Source organism: Pongo abelii, chromosome 15 (genome assembly GCF_028885655.2).
Source record: "Pongo abelii isolate AG06213 chromosome 15, NHGRI_mPonAbe1-v2.0_pri, whole genome shotgun sequence".
Taxonomy (NCBI): domain Eukaryota; kingdom Metazoa; phylum Chordata; class Mammalia; order Primates; family Hominidae; genus Pongo; species Pongo abelii.
The window spans coordinates 48787338-48806823 of NC_072000.2; the positions used below are offsets into that span (position 1 = coordinate 48787338).

The following is a 19486-nucleotide window of genomic DNA, read 5'->3' on the forward strand; positions in this document are numbered from 1 at the left end:
TGTCCCAATCATTCCAGTATGTTTCTGTGTTGAAAGTGCTGCTGGAACAAAGCCCTCAATTTTTCTATCCCTCTGGATGCTTATCCTCCATATAAATGTAAAATCACACTTGGGTATTCCCCATCAGGAAAGTTTCTATGCCTTTACTTTTCACTTTTTTCCTACTCCTACTCCTCCTCCCCCAATCAAATTCTTATCTCAGCTGCTTTATCCTCAAGAGAGCTAATTCATTTACTGTCTGATAATCTGTTTAATGTGTTAACCTGTCTAGACATATTTCAGGATTCAGGAGCCTCTAATAAGGTCATGAGTTTTAAACTTCAGTATGTATAAGGGTCATTAAGAGCTTATTTAAAGCCTGGGAATGGTGGCTCATGCCTGTAATCCCAGCACTTTGGGAGGCCAAGGCAAGCAGATCATTTGAGGTCAGGAGTTTGAGACCAGCCTGGCCAAAATGGTGAAACCCCATCTCTATTAAGAATACAAAACTTAGCTGGGTGTGGTGCCGCATGCCTGTAATCCTGGCTACTCAGGAGGCTGAGGCAGGAGAATCACTTGAACCCAGGAGACAGAGGTTGCACTGAGCTGAGATGGTACCACTGCACTCCAGCCTGGGCAACAGAGTGAGATTCCAACTCAAAAATAAAAAAGAGAGAGAGAGAGCTTATTTAAAATGCTATTCCCTGGTCTCACTCCTATACATTTTTAATCCATAAATCTAAGGTAGGGCCCAGAAACCTGCATTTATAACAAACAACCTCCCACCCCCATTGCCCATGTTACTTATAGAAACGATCCAAAAACCCCTTGTTGAGGAAATGCTATAAAGGAAGATAATTTAGAACTAAGGGAGTCTAGGTTATCAGAAACTACTGGTGACTATAGTTCCCTACTTCTATCTTCAACCTGTTTCTTACCACTAAACTTGCAATTACAGGTTTTCATTTGCTGAAGAGTTGCATAATCCTGTTGTTCACCCTGCAAATCCAGACACACAAAAGTCCACCTTTTCAACAGGCATATAAATTGCATCTTGGCTCAGATGGCTTTCATTTTAAAGTCAGATTTTTGTTCTCAAGTCCCGAGACTTATTCTAGTGGCATAATTGATCTATATGCCATGATTCCTGACTTGAGGCTTTTTCCCATTCCATCCTTTCAGTATTGCCTTCCCACCAGGATTTCCAAGCTCAATATGCTATCCTCTGAGGTCACAGACCTCACTCACTGACCCATTCTGCTGACCGAGAGCCTTGATGATGACTCTCCTGAGTCACTGCTTTTCCTGAGGTGGTTAAGGGACCACTTATATCTTAAAATCTGAGTGGGGATGGAACCCAGAAACACATATGTTTAATAAGTTTCTCAGGTATACTTGATATAAGAATCATTGGTATTGAGAAGTTTCTCAAAATTGCCTAATGATATAAGTCACCTGGACACTGGGTGGAAAATATAGTTTCCCAGACGTCATTTTCTGGCTAATATGAATGAGAAGGGATGGGCTCTATTTTTGACAAGTGCTTCAAGTATTTCTAATAACTGGACAGTTTGGGAAACTCTGGGATAAAGTATCGATATAAGGCTTTAACATAAAGATATCTTTCTAAGTTCAGTTTTATGCTAGTTTGAACATTAAAGCTAGGAGAATGAAGATGGCCAGTATTAGAGAAGTAATCCTCAGAAGATAACAAGTAGCTTATCAAGAAGTCTTGCACTTACATTTTATCTTTCACATGAATTTTTAAAAATGGGTCCTTATAAAAAGAGTGAGTTGTTTCAGTGCCCTTTTAAAAGATGAATCATTCCATTCTTCAAATCATGTTTCAAATTTAGCCTTGCAAATAGCATTTGAATGGGAAAACTTAGGGTACATATACTACAAATATAAAAACAGGCTATTCATATTTGAAACACTATTTTCGGCCAGGCACAGTGGCTAACACCTGTAATCCCAGCACTTTGAGAGGCCAAGGTGGGTGGATCACCTGAGGTCAGGAGTTTGAGACCAGCCTGGCCAACATGGTGAAACCCCGTCTCTACTAAAAATACAAAAATTAGCTGGGCATGGTGGTGGGTGCCTGAAATCTCAGCTACTTGGGAGGCTGAGGCAGGAGAATCGCTTGAACCCAGGAGGCGGAGGTTGCAGTGAGCCAAGATCATGCTATTGCACTCCAGCCTGGGCAACAGGAGCAAAAGTGTGTCTCAAAAAAAAAAAAAAGAAAAAAAAGAAGCACTATTCTAGATATATAACTACTACTGGAGTTTACCCCTGAGTTAAATACTGGTGGCACAGGTTTTGCTCATAATTCCATTCCAATAAACCTGTCCTAAATCTCAGAATATCTTTGGAACTTATTTTTAGTAGTACAAATTATTGATCCCTAAAATAAACTCAGAGGATGGGAAGAAGGGTCCAAATTTTGGATTAATAAAACCAGTTACCTGGTGTCTCTCCTCTTACAAACTGTTTAACAATAATAAAATTACAAGAAGTTCTAATATCCTGGATTGCAGCCATCCCATTAGAAAATGCTTAAAATATTGAGGAATCTAGAAGAAGACAAGTAGACAGTTTTATCTCCCGGATTGAAAAGAGATAGCAAGAATGTGTGGCAAGGACCTAAAACATCCTGTTGGGGCGTGAAACCAGGCTGCCTGACTAAACTCTCAGTGCATGTAAAACATTTAGAAGAGTGCCTAGCATGTAGGACAAGCTATGAGAGTGTTGGCTTTTCTGTAATAGTAGGGGTTTCCATGTGGCCATCCAAGAAATGGTTATGATGGTTACTTTAATATGTCAACTTGACTGGGCTAAGGGATGCCCAGGTAGCTGGCAAAACAATATTTCTGGGTATGTCTGTGAGGCTGTTTCCAGAAGAGATTAGCATTTGAATCAGTAGATGGAGTAAAGATCCCCCCTCAAAAATGTGGGTGGGCATTATCCAATCCACTGAGGGCCTAAATAGAACAAAAAGGCAGAGGAAGGGCAAATTCTGTCTCTCTCTTTCTCTGTCTCTCTCTCCTCTTGACCAGGAACATCCATCTTTTCTTGCCCTCAAGCAAAAGATCTCCTGGTTCTCAGGCCTTTGGACTCCATCCATATCTAACACCAGTGCGGCCTCCCATTCCCTCCATCTCTAGCCTCCCACCCCCATTCTCAGGCCTTCAGACTCTAACTGGGAATTTTCAGACAGCATATCATGGGACTACTTGGCCTTCATAATTTCCTGAGCATCAGCCAATCCCGTAATAAAAAATAAAATTCAAGCCGGGCGCAGTGGCTCATGCCTGTAATCCCAGCACTTTCAGAGGCCAAGGTGGGCAGATCACCTGAGGTCAGGAGTTTAAGACCAGCCTGGCCAATATGGTAAAACCCCACCTCTATTAAAAGTACAAAAAATTAGCCAGGTATGGTGGTGGGCACCTGTAGTCCCAGCTTCTCGGGAGGCTGAGGCAGGAGAATCACTTGAACCTGGTAGATGAAGGTTGAAGTGAGCTGAGATAGTGCCACTGCACTCCAGCCTGGGCAACAGAGCATGACTCTGTTTCAATTAATTAATTAATTAATTAAATGTAATAAAATTTTAGAGTTCTCCAAAGAAACAGAACCAATAGGATATATATATCCTGTATAACCAATATGTATATCCTGTATAACCAATATATATATCCTGTATAACATATATATATCCTATTGGTTCTGTTTCTTTGGAGAACCCTGACTAATACAATGGTCTGAGAGAGAGCTAGGCCTAATTCTATTAACATATAAACAAAGAATGGGGAAAATTGCAATGTGGATGACAGTGAAAATAATAGCTAAATTTCAGTACCAAGTGCTAGGTATTTTGCTGGACAATTCATATAATCTCATCTAATCCTCACATCCTCATAATAGCCCTATAAAGTGGGCCTATTATAATTCCTATTTAAGTGTGAGGTTTTTATTATCCTCCTCTTTCCCATCTCCACACCCCAGACAATGTTGTCTCTTACCTCCCTGCCAGTACTCACCCTCTCTCTCCTCCTCTTCTATTCACCATGTATACTCTTTGCCTTACCACTTGCCCACGGATCCCCCATGCCCTCCCAAGTTGGGTTAGAAATGCTTCCTGTTTCCCTATAATAACCTGTTCATATTGCTATGAACAGGATACATATAATCTTATATATCATATGATCATGTATACAAAATGCCATCAAATTTTCTTTTAGGTATTTCTCTCCCCATTACACTGTGAGATCTCGAGAGCCGGGGCTACTTCTTAACAGTTATATTCCAGCCTCTTATTTAGTAATTGGCACATAATACATGTCCAACAAAGGAAGAAAATATAAAAGGGATTAGACAAGGGAAATCATTAGAAAGGCACATAAAACATACAAAAATTTATTACATGGGACTATCCATATCACAAGTTGGAACTAATTGAAATGTTCAGCAATGGTGATTGATTAAATGCATTTTATTTTATCCATAATTTCTATTCCATATTTTTCAAGATATTTAAACCTCATGGAAGACTGCCACTTTAAACAAGCAGGACACAAAATTGTATTGATAATATTATTGCAATTGTGTTTTGAAAATAGCCATATGAACACAAAATATAAGTAAAAATACTAAAATATCAATAGTAGTTGCATATGGATGGGAATTTGTGAGCAATTTTTATTTTCTTCTAGAACTCTTCTATTTTTCAAATTTTCTATTAAAAACCAAATTATGTTTATAAGTATTTTTATACAGTACATATCCATTTTAGAAAACTTACATAAACAAGTATAAAATTTTAAATTACATGTAATCCTGTGATTAATAAATAGTGATTGATCGATCAATAGATAAATGTATATAAGATTTTATTTAAAGGGATAAACATGGTAGCATATAATTAGGGAAGAGCTTTCTTTTTTTTTTTTTTTTTCCATACCACCGCCTTCAAACTGGTTCTGGTAGCTCTCTTTTCACCTCCTTTGGTATGCCCTGAGTGGATCCCATGTTTTGCCAGTCACTTTTTGGCTATAAGAACATTTTATCCTTTCCCCTATCTCAGAGCTTATGCAAGGATTAAAGTCCTGTGACAGTGTGGAACTGGAGGGAGGAGAATGTGGCTCTTCTTTCACATGCCTTGTTCCACCTCCTCCTACTTCTTCTGGCTCTGACAAGGGGATTGGATCCAAAAAGCAGGAGGGATAAGAAGAAACGGCCTTTTTACTTAGTTGATGCCCTTGTGTCAAGCACCCACTGTCATGGGAGACGATCAAATTCCAGTTCTCTCTTGGGGTGAAGAGCATTATTTTCAGCCTGTTTTAGAAACACTTTCCCACCTCTATGGGCAACTCCACCTGTACCCTGATACTAAAAATACTTTCTAGGACACAAGAACTCCCCACCAGTATCTGCCACCTGACAGTTCACCCACAACCCCTGTTTGCTGTAGGCCCTCCCTAGGGCAAGTAGCCCTCTTGGGTAAGACATTTTCAAGACCCTTAACACCCTCCTCAGTGGCTATGTGGCTCATGGAATTTACAAATCTTTTCTCCCACCCATCCTGACTGCTGCCCTCTCACAAACAGCCTCCCAAAGCGAAGATTTTCCAAGCAAGAGGCAGTCAAAAGTTTTGATCTTCCTTACATTCGACCCGAAGTTCTGGGCACAGGTATGCAGTTCTCTTGTAAAATTCTCATGCGCCGCACCTGTGCACCTATGCATCCTCTGTAATGAATGTCCAGGCTTGACATAAGCAGCTGATGATGGTAGATACTGGGCTACTTTGGCCCACTATATCATAGCAAGTCCTCTGGGACGTGCTTACACCTCTTTTGAAAATTAGTGTGTACTTATTGTCCATTGTCCTCAGCTTTGATGACTTAGTCAGAATTCCATGACAACAGAAAAGTCTTAGTTAATATCTGTTGTGTAATATATTATACTTTTACAAAAATGGGACTATATGTATACATTAATAAGCATTATGTCTCCAAATGTACTGCTGGTCTATTATGCACCTGGTATTGACAGAAATAAAAAAATGAATATGATAAAAATCCTTATCTTTTAAAAAGCCTACAATCCAGCAGGGAAGATACGACATGTGAACAAATGACTGTAATAAAAATGCCATAAATGTGGGAAAAAAAAAAAAAAAGCATTTCCAATGATAAAGAAAGGGAAGGTTGGGCCAGGCACGGTGGCTCACTCCTGTAATCCCAGCACTTTGGGAGGCCAAGGGCAGTGGATCACCTGAGGTCAGGAGTTCGAGACCAGCTGACCTACAAGGTAAAACCCTGTCTCCACTAAAAATACAAAAATTAGCTGGGCGTGGTGGCAGGCACCTGTAGTCCCAGCTACTCTGGAGGCTGAGATAGGAGAATTGCTTGAACCCGAGAGGTGGAGGTTGCAGTGAGCTGAGATCATGCCACTGCACTCCAGCCTGGGTGATGGAGCAAGATTTGAGATTCCATCTCAAAAAAGAAAAAAAAAAAAGAAAGGGAAGGTTACTTCCAGTGTGGAGTGATTATTTATTAGGAAGGGTTAAATTTTCAGCCAAATTCTGAAGAATTGGTAAGATCTCAATAGTATAAAATGGAGGTGGGGGAACACATATACCAGAGACAAGAAACAATGAATAAAAGCACAGAGACTAAAAAACATAACATTTTTTCAGAGAATACTGAATAGTCCAGCTTTTTTAGGAATACAATATTCCTCAAAGAACTTGCCATTTTTACAATAATAGCAATTAAGGCAGCCTAGATTCCTTGTCATGCATTGATATATTATTAGGGCACTATGAAAATTTTTTAGGACTATGTCATAAGTGGTATCTAGAGAATTTGAACTGTTAATTTGGCAGTGATGAAGCACTGAAGAATCACAAATTATAAAGAAACACCAGGCTGTGCAAGAGCCAAAGGCAAGAAGGAAAGTATCTAGGAGGCATGCGCAATCATCGCTGCCTAAACTAGGACGGTGGCAGTGGGAATGCAAAGGAATGCACCAATTCAGATGACAATCCAAAGCCTTTTGAGCATTCAGTCCATCAGTCACCCTGATAACACCAATAAAGCCTTGCTGGAGAGACTTTGGGTTGACTGTTCGCTGGTGATGAAGGATTTGCACTGAGAATACAAATTCACACTTCTTGTCCCCCTCAAGGCCCAGGTAATACATTTTCAAAGAGCCTGTCTAGTGTTAAGGGTGCAGGCTGAAGTCACAGAAAGGAGCAAAGTTAACTATCTCATAAGGGAGTGCAACTCACCAACAGAAGCAAAGGGTCACAGGTGCGTTTCAGGAGGTTTAAACGGCTTGACAGAGGAAACGGATGGCAAGTTCCTAGCATCTTCTTGAACCTGCCAATAATGGCAAAACATCGTAATGCTCAGGGTAAAATGATCTGTATTAATTGAGAAGTAACAATAAATGCTATCTGGGGATTGTTAATATTTAGACGTATGGTGTTAATTTAAAGTGCTATTCAGAACTCAGTTTCTATACTAGGTGCCCCAATAATGTGTCGGTCCAAGACCAGGAATTCTTAATATTCTAGGCTGCCTTCATTGTTATCATAAAAACACAAAATGTAATGGCTGCTAAGATTTTGTAATACCCAGGACCTGATCCAGCACCGTGTAGCTACTTTGATGTTTTACAAACTTCACTTTGATGCCAGATATAATTAGTGATCAAATGTCTCAAGAGTGGGTCAAAAGGGGAAATAATGAAAAGAGAAGACATTATCATTGGCAAATGAAGGTCATCTTTATAGAAACAGAAACACCAATTGTGCGTTACTAGCGGAAAAAGCCATGTGTTTCTTTGGTGGTACTGTACTGCCCTCTAGAGACAAGCCTATGACATGCAGCTCTAGCTAAAACCAAACTGAAAATCTAAAATAAACCCAAGCACAATTCAGGCAAAACGGAAAACATGAAATTCTAGATTAATATTTTCAAAGAACTCCCACCTCAACAGGCAATAAAAATAGCTCCTAAGTCAAATATTAAGGTAAGGATGTTTTGAAGTAAAATATATGCATTTTCCCAGAAATCTGAAATATGAGAGTAAATGAATTAACTATGGAGCTTGCAGCAGTTTAAAGATCAAGCTATAGGCCGGATGCGGTGGCTCACGCCTGTAATCCCAGCACTTTAGGAGGCAGAGGCGGGTGGATCACCCGAGTTCAGGAGTTCGAGACCAGCCTGGCCAACACGGTGAAACCCCGTTTCTTCTAAAAATACAAAAAATAGCTGGGCACGGTGGCAGGCGCCTGTAATCCTAGCTACTTGGGAGGCTGAGTCAGGATAATCACTTGAACCCTGAAGGTGGAGGTTGCAGTGAGCCGAGATCGTGCCATTGCACTCCAGCCTGCCTGGGCAACAGAGTGAGACTCCACCTAAATAAAATAATAATAATAATAATAAGCTATAAATGGATAAAAAGAAATTGGGAATGGGAACAATAAAAAGAAAAGTTTACTGGGAAAGCAAGAGCCACCATTAATGACTCGAATAGCAAAAGATGGTCCAGAAGTTTTACAGAGACAATGAAGTTTACTCAATAACAAGTAGATAGATTAGTCAAATTATGAATCATTTGCACTTTAAAACACTGTTTGTAAAAATGACCATTAATAGCACTTCATTTTAACCTGAAACAATGTTATATATAATACTACAACCAGACCTCCTGATCAGCCCCCCAGAAAAGACTGCATCTAAATACTGGTATTAATTGCCAGAGGCTGAAAGCCCCTGACCCTCCCTATGGTCTGAGCTTTGGGCTCCACTCACCTATACTAACTCTTGTGTCAGAAGTGACAGAAGGTTTAGGGACACAGAAGGAAAGAGAGTGTCAACTGGATGTCATTTGAGGTAACTCTGATCTCTGAAATGTATAAGCACTGTTTTCAACTCTTATCCCAGGTCCACGGGAAAAGCTACTGCCTCCTAGGATTCCTGAGAACTCCTGGGGGCTCATCATCTCATAATTGCCTTGTACTCGATTTCCTAACTCACTCAATTCTTAGCTCCCAAGTCACTATCTGATATGAAATTACCGCTTTTTTTACTTTTTTCAAAATACCGCCAGCACAAGGATGAGTGAGAGTCATACTTAATCAAAGATCTGGGAGACAAAGAACCACAGAGCTAATAAACTAACGTTGATAGTAGATAAACCTGTTCTTTAAAGTCTAACATGGGAAAATGCGTGCCACTACCGCAGGGCAGAAGCAGATCCAGTCAGTCAGTCAGTTGTAGTTTTAATTAAACTATTTTACTTCTGATTAAGAGTCAATTAACTCATTCCTTTTTGGCCCAAGGGCATGTTAACAATCACCTTCACCTATGTCTTCCGATTCCTTTATATGGTATATTGGAAAAATATTATATTTTTATAGTGCCATATTTTTTTCAATGTGCTATTGTAGTCCAATGAAGTGATTAAAACACACACACACACACACACATACACACACACACACAGTTAGTCAGAAACTCCCCAACTGTTAAAAGGCATGCAAGATACCATGGTAGTTAGTCATGCAACACCAAACACATCCCAGAGTCAGCTTCTTCTAGGCATTTTCTACCTTCTTATACTCTACTTAACCTTGACATTGCTGTCTTTCTGCTTACATAACCTCTCAGCCACCACCAAACTGCAGAATGGGGAGCACAACAAGCGTGAGAAAAAAGTTTCCATGGTAAAAGATGACATGTTAGGCATGAATTTGCTAAGATTGTGAAAGTAAAGTTGATTTATTTTACTGTAACAAATATGGAGTGAATTAAAAAAAATCTCATAGGCTCCTTCAGATGTCATACATATGATCAGATTTTCTGTTCAGAGCTGTGTACCTCTGGCAAATCCCAACATGGAGAGTTTTATGGATATTAGGCCGGGCAACATGGCTCATGCCTATAATGTCAGCACTTTGGGAGTCTGAGGCAGAAGGATAATTTCAGCCAGGAGTTCAAGACCAGCCTGGGCTCTGTAGACCCACCTCTACAAAAAATAAAAAATTAGCCTGATATTGTGGCATGTGCTACTCGACAGGCCAAGGCAGAGGGATCATTTCAGTCCAGGAGATTGAGGATGCAATGAGCTGTACTCCAGCCTGGGTGACAGAGCAAAACCCTGTGTCAAAAAACAAAAAAACAAGGTTGCATGGGGGATTCCGCTGTTTGTTATAGTGTCAGGTTCAAATAGGGTCATTTTTTAATTATTCCTCTTTTTTCCTCCCTTTTTTGGATAAGTACAACTTACCTGGTATTTATATTGCTTAGTTTCAGCTTATTGCTTTATCTCATAATATCTATTTTTACCACACAAAAATATTCTTTAGATGGGAGGCAGGACAAGGCCTTTTGAATTCCAAGAAGCTCTGTGCCTGGATTTGTCTTCACAGATCCCACATGCAGAGTCCTCATGACCTCTAATTAACATCTTACCTTCAGCACCCGTGGCTACCTTGTGTTTTTCTCTTTACTCAAGGAAGTTAGCCTTCACCTTTTAGATCATCAGACAGTGAAGGCTTCCAAGAGATACTAGCTTTGTTGTTTTTCGTGTCCTGGACAGCAGCATCACCTTTGCTCACCTCAGGCCATCTCCTATAGCTCACATTCTCACAAACATGCTGACTTTGAGACAAAGATTTTGAAGCATTCATTGTGAATAATGACTTTGATTTTGTAACTGTCACACTGAACAAAAAGGACTCTTGGAGTATAATCAGAAAGTAACTTTACTTTTTAACCACTAGTCTTTGAAATACAATCTGTGAAGCTAGATCAACTTCCTTCTCCAGTCAAAAATTAAGGCAGGATTCACAACTTTCCTGTCCTTCTGAATAATACCAAGAGTTCTTTCCTGTAGCAAATGCCTCTGAAGCCTGGTCACATTCCCTGAGCCTATCTCTGACTTTCTTTTTTGTTTGTTTGCCAGGTTTTGGTATTAGGATGATGCTAGCTTCATAAAAGGAGTCAAGGAGGAGTCTCTCCTCCTCAATTTTTTGGAACAGTTTCAATAGAATTGGTATTAGCTCTTCTTTGTGTGTCTGGTAGAATTCAGCTGTGAATCCATGTGGTCTGGGCTTTTTTTTTTTTTTTTTTTTTTTTTTTTTTTTTGAGTGTTAGGTTTTTTTTATTAGTGCTTCCATTTTGGAACTCAGCACTGATCTGTTCAGAGTTTCAATTTCTTCTTGATTCAATCTTGGGAGACTATAAGTTTCCAGTAATTTATTCATTTCCTCTAGATTTTCTAATGTGTGTGCATAGAGGTGTTCATAATAGTCTCTGAGGCTCTTTTGTATTTCTGTAGGATCAATTGTAATGTCATCTTTGTCATTTCTGATTGCACTTGTTTTAATCTTCTCTTTTTTTCCTTGTTAATCTAGCTAGTGGTCTATTGATCTTGTTTATCCTTTCAGAGAACCACCTTTTGGTTTCATTAACTTTTTGTAGAATATGTATGTTTGGATCTCAATTTTGTTCCGTTCTGCTTTGATTTTAGTTATATCTTTTCTTCTGCTAGCTTTGGAGTTACTTTGTTCTTGTTTTTCTAGTTTCTGTAGGTGTGATGTTAGATTAATTTTCTAACTTTTTGAGGTAGGTGTTTTGCACTATAAACTTTCCTCTTAACATTGCCTTGCTGTATCTCAGATATTTTGGTATATTGTGTCACTTTTTATTTACTTTAAAGCATTTCTTGATTTCTGCCTTAATTTTGTCATATACCCAAAAGTCATTCAGGAGTAAGTTGTTTAATTTCCATGTAATTGTGCAGTTTTGAGAGATCCTCTTGGTATTGATTTCTATTTTTATTGCACTGTAGTCCAAGAGTATGCTTGGTATGATTTCAATTTTTTAAAAATTTATTGAGACTTGCTTTATGGTCAAGCATGTGGTCAATCTTAGAGTATGCCCCCTATGCAGAAGAGAAGAATGTATATTCTGTGGTTGATGGGTGGAATATTCTGTAGATGTCTATTAGTTCCAACTGGTCAAGTGTAGAATTTAAGTCCAGAATTTCTGTTAGTTGTCTGCTTTGATAATCTGTCTAACACTATCATTGGGGTGTAGAGGTCCCTTATTATTACTGTGTGGCTAGTTAAGTTTTTCTGTAGGCCTAGAAGTACTTGTTATTTGAATCTGGGTGCCCCAAAATACATTTAGGATAGTTAAGTCTTCTTGTTAAATCGAAACGTTTATCATTATGTCATGCCCTTCTTTGTCCTTTTTTACTGTTATTAGTTTAAAGCCTGCTTTATCTGATATAAGAATAGCAACCTCAATATTTGTTGTTTTTTGTTTGTGTGGTAGATCTTTCTCCAACCCTTTACTTTGAGCTGATGGGTGTCATTGACAGCAGACAGATGGGCTTTTTTTTTTAATCCAAATTGCACTCTGTGTCTTTTAAGTGGGGCATTTATGTCCCACTTTTTAATTTTATGAGATCTACTTCTTTTTAGCTTCCGCATATAAGTGAGAACATGTAGTGTTTAACTTTCTGGTCTTGTCTCATTTCACTTAACACAATGTCTTCCAGTTCTATCCATGTTGCTGTGAATGACAGAATTTCATTCTTTTTTTTGTGGCTGAATAGTAGCCTATTGTGTATATGTAGCATATTTTCTTCATCCATTCATCTGTTGTTGGACACCTAGGTTGATCTCATACTTTGGCTATTGTGAAGAGTGGTGCAATAAACATTTGTGTGCAGACGACTCTTTGATATATCTGAATTCCTTTCCTTTGGATAAATGTCCAGAAATGCTTTGCCCACATTCTAATCAGGTTGTTTTTTTAGCTATTGAGTTATTTGAGTTCCTTATATACTTTGGATATTAATCCTTTATCAGTTGTGTGGTTTGCAAATATTTTCTTTCATTCTGCAGGATGTTTCTTCACTCTGTTGATTGTTTTCTTTGCTGTACAGAAGGATTTTAGTCTGATGCAGTCCCATTTGTCTATTTGTGCTTTTGTTGCCCATGCTTTTGATGTCTTATCCAAAACAATCATTACCCAGAACAGTGTTAACATGTTTTCTCATATGTTCTCTTCTAGTAGTTTTTAAGTCTTATTTTCTTTGTCTTTAATATATTTTAGTTCTTGTATATGATGTGAGATAAGGGTCCAATTTTATTTTCTGCATATAAATATCCAGTTTTCTAAACAGCATTTATTGAAACAGACTGATCTTTTCCAATTACACAACATCCTTGCCATCTTTGTCAAAGATTTATTTGACCATAATGTTTGCACTTACTTCTGGGCTTTCTATGTTGTCCCATTGGTCTACATGTCTGTTTTTGTGCCAGGATCATACTGTTTAGGTTACTGTAACTATGTAATGTATTTTGAAATCAGGTAGGGCAATACTTCCAGCTTTATTCTTATTTCCTAAGATTTCTATGGCTATTCAGAGTCTTTTGTGATTCAATAAAATATTTTAGGTTTTTTTTCTATTTCTGTGAAACACGTCATTGGAATTTTGACAGGGAATGCATTGAATCTATAGATTACTTTGGGTAGTATGGACATTTTAATAACATCAATTCTTCCAATCCATCAAGATGGGATATCTTTCCATTTATTTGTGTCTTCTTTAATTTCGTTCATCAATGTTTTATAGTTTTCAGTGTAAAAATCTTACACCTTCTTGGTGAGATTTATTCCTAAGATTTGAGTTTTTGTGTAGCTATTACAAATAGGATTGTTTTCTTGGCTTCTTTTTCAGATAGTCCATTGTTAGTGAATAGAAATGTTACTGATTTTTGTATATTGCATTTGTATTCTGCAACTTTATTGAATTCGTTCATTAGTTCTACCAGTTCTTTGCTTGAGTCTATAGGGTTTTCTATAAATCAGATCATGTCATCTGCAAACAGACAATGTTACCTCATTCTTTCCATTTGGGATGACTTCTATTTCTTTTTCTTGACTTATTACTCTGGCTAGGACTTCCAATACTATTTTAAATAGAAGTGCTGGCTGGGCACAATGGCTCACACCTGTAATCCCAGCACTATAAGAGGCCAAGGTGGGTGGATCACCTGGGGTCAGGAGTTTGAGACCAGCCTGGCCAACATGGCAAAACCCCATCTCTACTAAAAATACAAAAATTAGCCAAGTGTGGTGGCACATGCCTGTAGTCCCAGCTACTTGAGAGGCTGAGGCAGGAGAACAGCTTGAATCTGGGAGGCAGAGGTTGCAATGAGCTGAGATCACACCACTGCACTCCAGCCTGGGCAATAGAGCAAGACCCCATTTCTAAAATAAATAAATAAATATGGTGAGAGTTGGCATCTTTGTCTTGTTCCTGAACTTTGAGAAAATGCTTTAAGCTTTTCACTATTAAGTATAATGTTAACTGCAGGTTTGTCATATATGGCCTTTAATATGTTCAAGTCCATTCCAACTTGTTGAGCAATTTTATCATGGAAGGATGTTGAATTTTTTCAAATGCTTTTTGTGCATCTGTTGACATGACTGTAAGATTTTTATCCATCATTTTGTCAATATAGTGTATCATATTTATTGATTTGCATACATTAAAGCATCTTCATATCCCAGGGATAAATAATTGTACTTGATCATGATGTGTAGTTTTTCTAGTATGCTATTGAATTTGATTTGCTAGTACTTTGTTGAGGATTTTCACATCTATGTTAATTAGGGATATTGGCTTATAATTTTCTTCTTTTTAAAGTGTCCTTGTCTGGCTTTGGTATTAGATAATGCTGGCCTCAAGAGTTTGGAAATATTTCTTCCTCTTTAATTTTTTGAAAGAGTTTGAGAATAGGCATTAATTATTCTTTAAATGTTTTACAGAGCCAGCACACCCCTGCAGAAGGACACATGCCTTCTTGTTCAATCACCCTGGAAAACATAGGTGCCAGAGAAAGAGAGGAGTAGAAGCAGCCTCCAGAGTGGGTGAGAGGACTCATCAAACATCTAAATGTGCCCTTTGGTGATGGACTAAAGATGCTGCAGGTGAGCTAGAGAGCAACTTCATATGTATACCTAACATGGCATCATTTAGCCTTCACTTGATGCAGATAAGAAATTTATGGCCCACTCCTGCTTCCAGGAAACAGAGAAGGCACCCAGACCTGTGCCTGCCAGCACCCCACCCCTGAGCCAACACCACCTCCAGTGCAATGGCACACACAGTCACCAGCAGGAGCCCCCCACCACCCTCAATTGCATTGTCTCCACCACTGTGGTGAATACTCACAAGAGACAGGCACCCCAACACACACATAGCCCCATCTGTATGTCACCATCATCAAAGACCAAAAGTAGATAAAACCACAAAGATGGGGAGAACCCAGAGAAGAAAAGCTGAAAATTCTAAAAATCAGAGCACCTCTTCTTCAAAGGAACACAGCTCCTCACCAGCAACAGAACAAAGCTAGATGGAGAATGACTTTGACGAGTTGAGAGAAGAAGGCTTCAGACGATTGGTAATAACAAACTTCTCTGAGCTAAAGGAGGATGTTCAAACCCATCGCAAAGAAGCTAAAAACCTTGAAAAAAGATTAGACAAATGGCTAACTAGAATAAACAGCATAAAGAAGACCTTAAATGACCTGATGGAACTGAAAACCATAGCATGAGAACTACGTGACACATGCACAAACTTCAGTGGCCGATTCAATCAAGTGGAAGAAAGAGTATCAGTGATTGAAGATCAAATGAATGAAATCCCGTGAGAAAAGAAGTTTAGAGAAAAGAGTAAAAAGAAATAAATAAAGCCTCAAAGAAATATGGGACTATGTGAAAAGACCAAATCTATGTCTGATTGGTGCACCTGAAAGTGATGGGGAGAATGGAATAAAGTTGGAAAACACTCTTCAGGATATTATCCAGGAAAACTTCCCCAACCCAGTAAGGCAGGCCAACATCCAAATTCAGGAAAGCAGAGAACACCACAAAGATACTCCTCAAAAGAACAACTCCAAGACACATAATTATCAGATTCACCAAAGTTGAAATGAAGCAAAAAATATTAAGGGCAGCCAGAGAGAAAGGCCGGGTTACCCACAAAGGGAAGCCCATCAGACTAACAGAGGATCTCTTGGCAGAAACTCTACAAGCCAGAGGAGAGTGGCTTAAAGAAAATTCTTAAAGAAAAGAATTTTCAACCCAGAATTTCATATCCAGCCAAACTAAACTTCATAGGTGAAGGAGAAATAAAATACTTTACAGACAAGCAAATGCTGAGAGATTTTGTCACCACCAGGACTTCCTTACAAGAGCTCCTGAAGGAAGCACTAAACATGGAAAGGAAAAACCAGTACCAGCCACTGCAAAAACATGCCAAATTGTAAAGACCATCGATGCTAGGAAGAAACTGCATCAACTAATGAGCAAAATAACTGGCTAATATCACAATGACAGGATCAATTCACACATAACAATATTAACCTTAAATGTAAATGGGCTAAATGCCCCAATTAAAAGACACAGACTGGCAAACTGGATAAAGAGTCAAGACCCATCAATGTGCTGTATTCAGGAGACCCATCTCAGGTGCAGAGACACACATAGGCTCAAAATAAAGGGAAGGAGGAAGACCTACCTAGCAAATGGAAAACAAAAAAAAATACAGGGGTTGCAATCCTAGTCTCTGATAAAACAGATTTTAAACCAACAAAGATCAAAAGAGACAAGGCCATTACATAATGGTAAAGGGATCAATTCAACAAGAAGAGTTAACTACCCTAATTATATATGCACCCAATACAAGAGCATCCAGATTCATAAAGCAAGTCCTTAGAGACCTACAAAGGTACATAAACTCCCACACAAAGATAATGGGAGACTTTCACATCCCACTGGCAACATTAGCCAGATCAACGAAACAGAAAGTTAACAAGGATATCCAGGAATTGAACTCAGCTCTGCACCAAGCAGACCTAATAGACATCTACAGAACTCTCCACCCCAAATTAACAGAATGTACATTCTTCTCAGCACCACATGACACTTATTCTAAAATTGACCACATAGTTGGAAGTAAAGCACTCCTCAGCAAATGTAAAAGAACAGAAATTATAACAAACTGTCTTTCAGACCACAGTGCAATCAAACTACAACTCAGGATTAAGAAATTCACTCAAAACTGCTCAACTACATGGAAACTGAACAACCTGTTCCTGAGTGACTACTGGGTACATGACAAAATGAAGGCAGAAATAAAGATGTTCTTTGAAACCAATGAGAACAGACACAACATACCAGAATCTCTGGCACAGATTTAAAGCAATGTGTAGAGGGAAATTTATAGCACTAAATGCCCACAAGAGAAAGCAGGAAAGATCTAAAATTGACACCCTAACATCACAATTAAAAGAACTAGAGAAGCAAGAGCAAACATATTCAAAAGCTGGCAGAAGACATGAAATAACTAAGATCAGAACAGAACTGAAAGAGACAGAGACACAAAAAACCTTTCAAAAACATCAGTGAATCCAGGAGCTGGTGTTTTGAAACAATCAACAAAATTGATAGACCACTAACAAGACTAATAAAGAAGAAAAGAGAGAAGAATCAAATAGACTCTAAAAAATGATAAAGGGGATATCACCACCGATCCCACAGAAATACAAACTACCACCAGAGAATACTATAAAAACACCACTATTCAAATAAACTAGAAAATCTAGAAGAAATGGATAAATTCCTGAACACATACACCCTCCCAAGACTAAACCAGGAAGAAGTCGAATCCCTGAAGAGACCAATAACAGGCTCTGAAATTGAGGCAATAATTAATAGCCTACCAACCAAAAGAAGTCCAGGACCAGATGGATTCACAGCCAAATTCTACCAGAGGTACAAAGAGGAGCTGGGACCATTCCTTCTGAAATTATTCCAATCAATAGAAAAAGAGGGAATCCTCCCTAACTAATTTTATGAGGCCAGCATCATCCTGATACCAAAGCCGGGCACAGACACAACAAAAAAGAAAATTTAGACCAATATCCCTGATGAACATCGATGCAAAAATCCTCAATATAATACCGGCAAACCAAATCCACCAGCACATCAAAAAGCTTATCCACCACAATCAAGTTGGCTTCACCCCTGGGATGCAAGGCTGGTTCAACATATGCAAATCAATAAACATAATCCAGCATATAAAGATAACCAAAGACAAAAACCACAGGATTATCTCAATAGATGCAGAAAAGGCCTTTGACAAAATTCAGCAACCCTTCATGCTAAAAACTCTTAAGAAATTAGGTATTGATGGGACTTATCTCAAAATAATAAGAGCTATCTATGACAAACCCACAGCCAATATCATACTGAATGGACAAAAACTGGAAGCATTCCCTTTGAAAACCGGCACAAGACAGGGATGCCCTCTCTCACCACTCCTATTCAACATAGAGTTGGAAGTTCTGGCCAGGGCAATCAGGCAGGAGAAGGAAATAAAGGGTATTCAATTAGGAAAAGAGAAAGTCAAATTGTCTCTATTTGCAGATGACATGATTGTATATTTAGAAAATCCTGTCAACTCAGCCCAAAATCTCCTTAAGCTGATAAACAACTTCAGCAAAGTCTCAGGATACAAAATCAATGTGCAAAAATCACAAGCATTCCTATACATGAGTAACACACAGAGAGCCAAATCATCAGTGAACTCCCATTCACAATTGCTTCAAAGAGAATAAAATACCTAGGAATCCAACTTACAAGGGATGTGAAGGACCTCTTCAAGGATAACTAAAAACCGCTGCTCAATGAAATAAAAGAGGACACAAACAAATGGAAGGACATTCCATGCTCATGGATAGGAAGAATCAATATCGTGAAAATGGACATACTGCCCAAGGTAATTTATAGATTCAATGCCATCCCCCACAAGCGACCAGTGGTTTTCTTCACAGAATTTGAAAGAACTACTTTAAAGTTCATGTGAAACCAAAAAAGAGCCTGGATAGCCAAGACAATCCTAAGCAAAAAGAACAAAGCTGGAGGCATCATGCTACCTGATTTCAAACTCTACTACAAGACTACAGTAACCAAAACAGCATGGTACTGGTACCAAAACAGAGATGTAGTCCAATGGAACAGAACAGAGCCCTCAGAAATAATACCACATGTCTACAACCATCTGATCTTTGACAAACCTGAGAAAAACAAGAAATGGGAAAAAGATTCCCAATCTAATAAATGCTGCTGGGAAAACTGGCTACCCATATGTAGAAAGCTGAAAACAGATCCCTTCCTTACACCTTATACAAAAATTAATTCAAGATGGATTAAAGACTTAAATGTCAGACCTAAAACCATAAAAACCCTAGAAGAAAACCTAGGCAATACCATTCAGGACATAGGCATGGGCAAGGACTTCATGACTAAAACACCAAAAGCAATGGCAACAAAAGCCAAAATTGACAAAAGGCATCTAATTAAACTAAAGAGCTCCTGCACAGCTAAAGAAACTATCATCAGAGTGAACA

The 19486-nt window shown here is 38.6% G+C and overlaps 1 long non-coding RNA gene across 1 annotated transcript in view; it reads right to left on the minus strand.

Annotated features, from left to right (window-relative positions):
• LOC134760079 (uncharacterized) overlaps positions 1 to 19486 on the minus strand; it is a 115670-nt gene that overhangs the window by 73593 nt on the left and 22591 nt on the right. The window contains exon 2 of the long non-coding RNA XR_010136972.1: positions 7268 to 7358. This is a non-coding gene — a long non-coding RNA (uncharacterized LOC134760079). The remainder of the gene's footprint in view (positions 1 to 7267; positions 7359 to 19486) is intronic.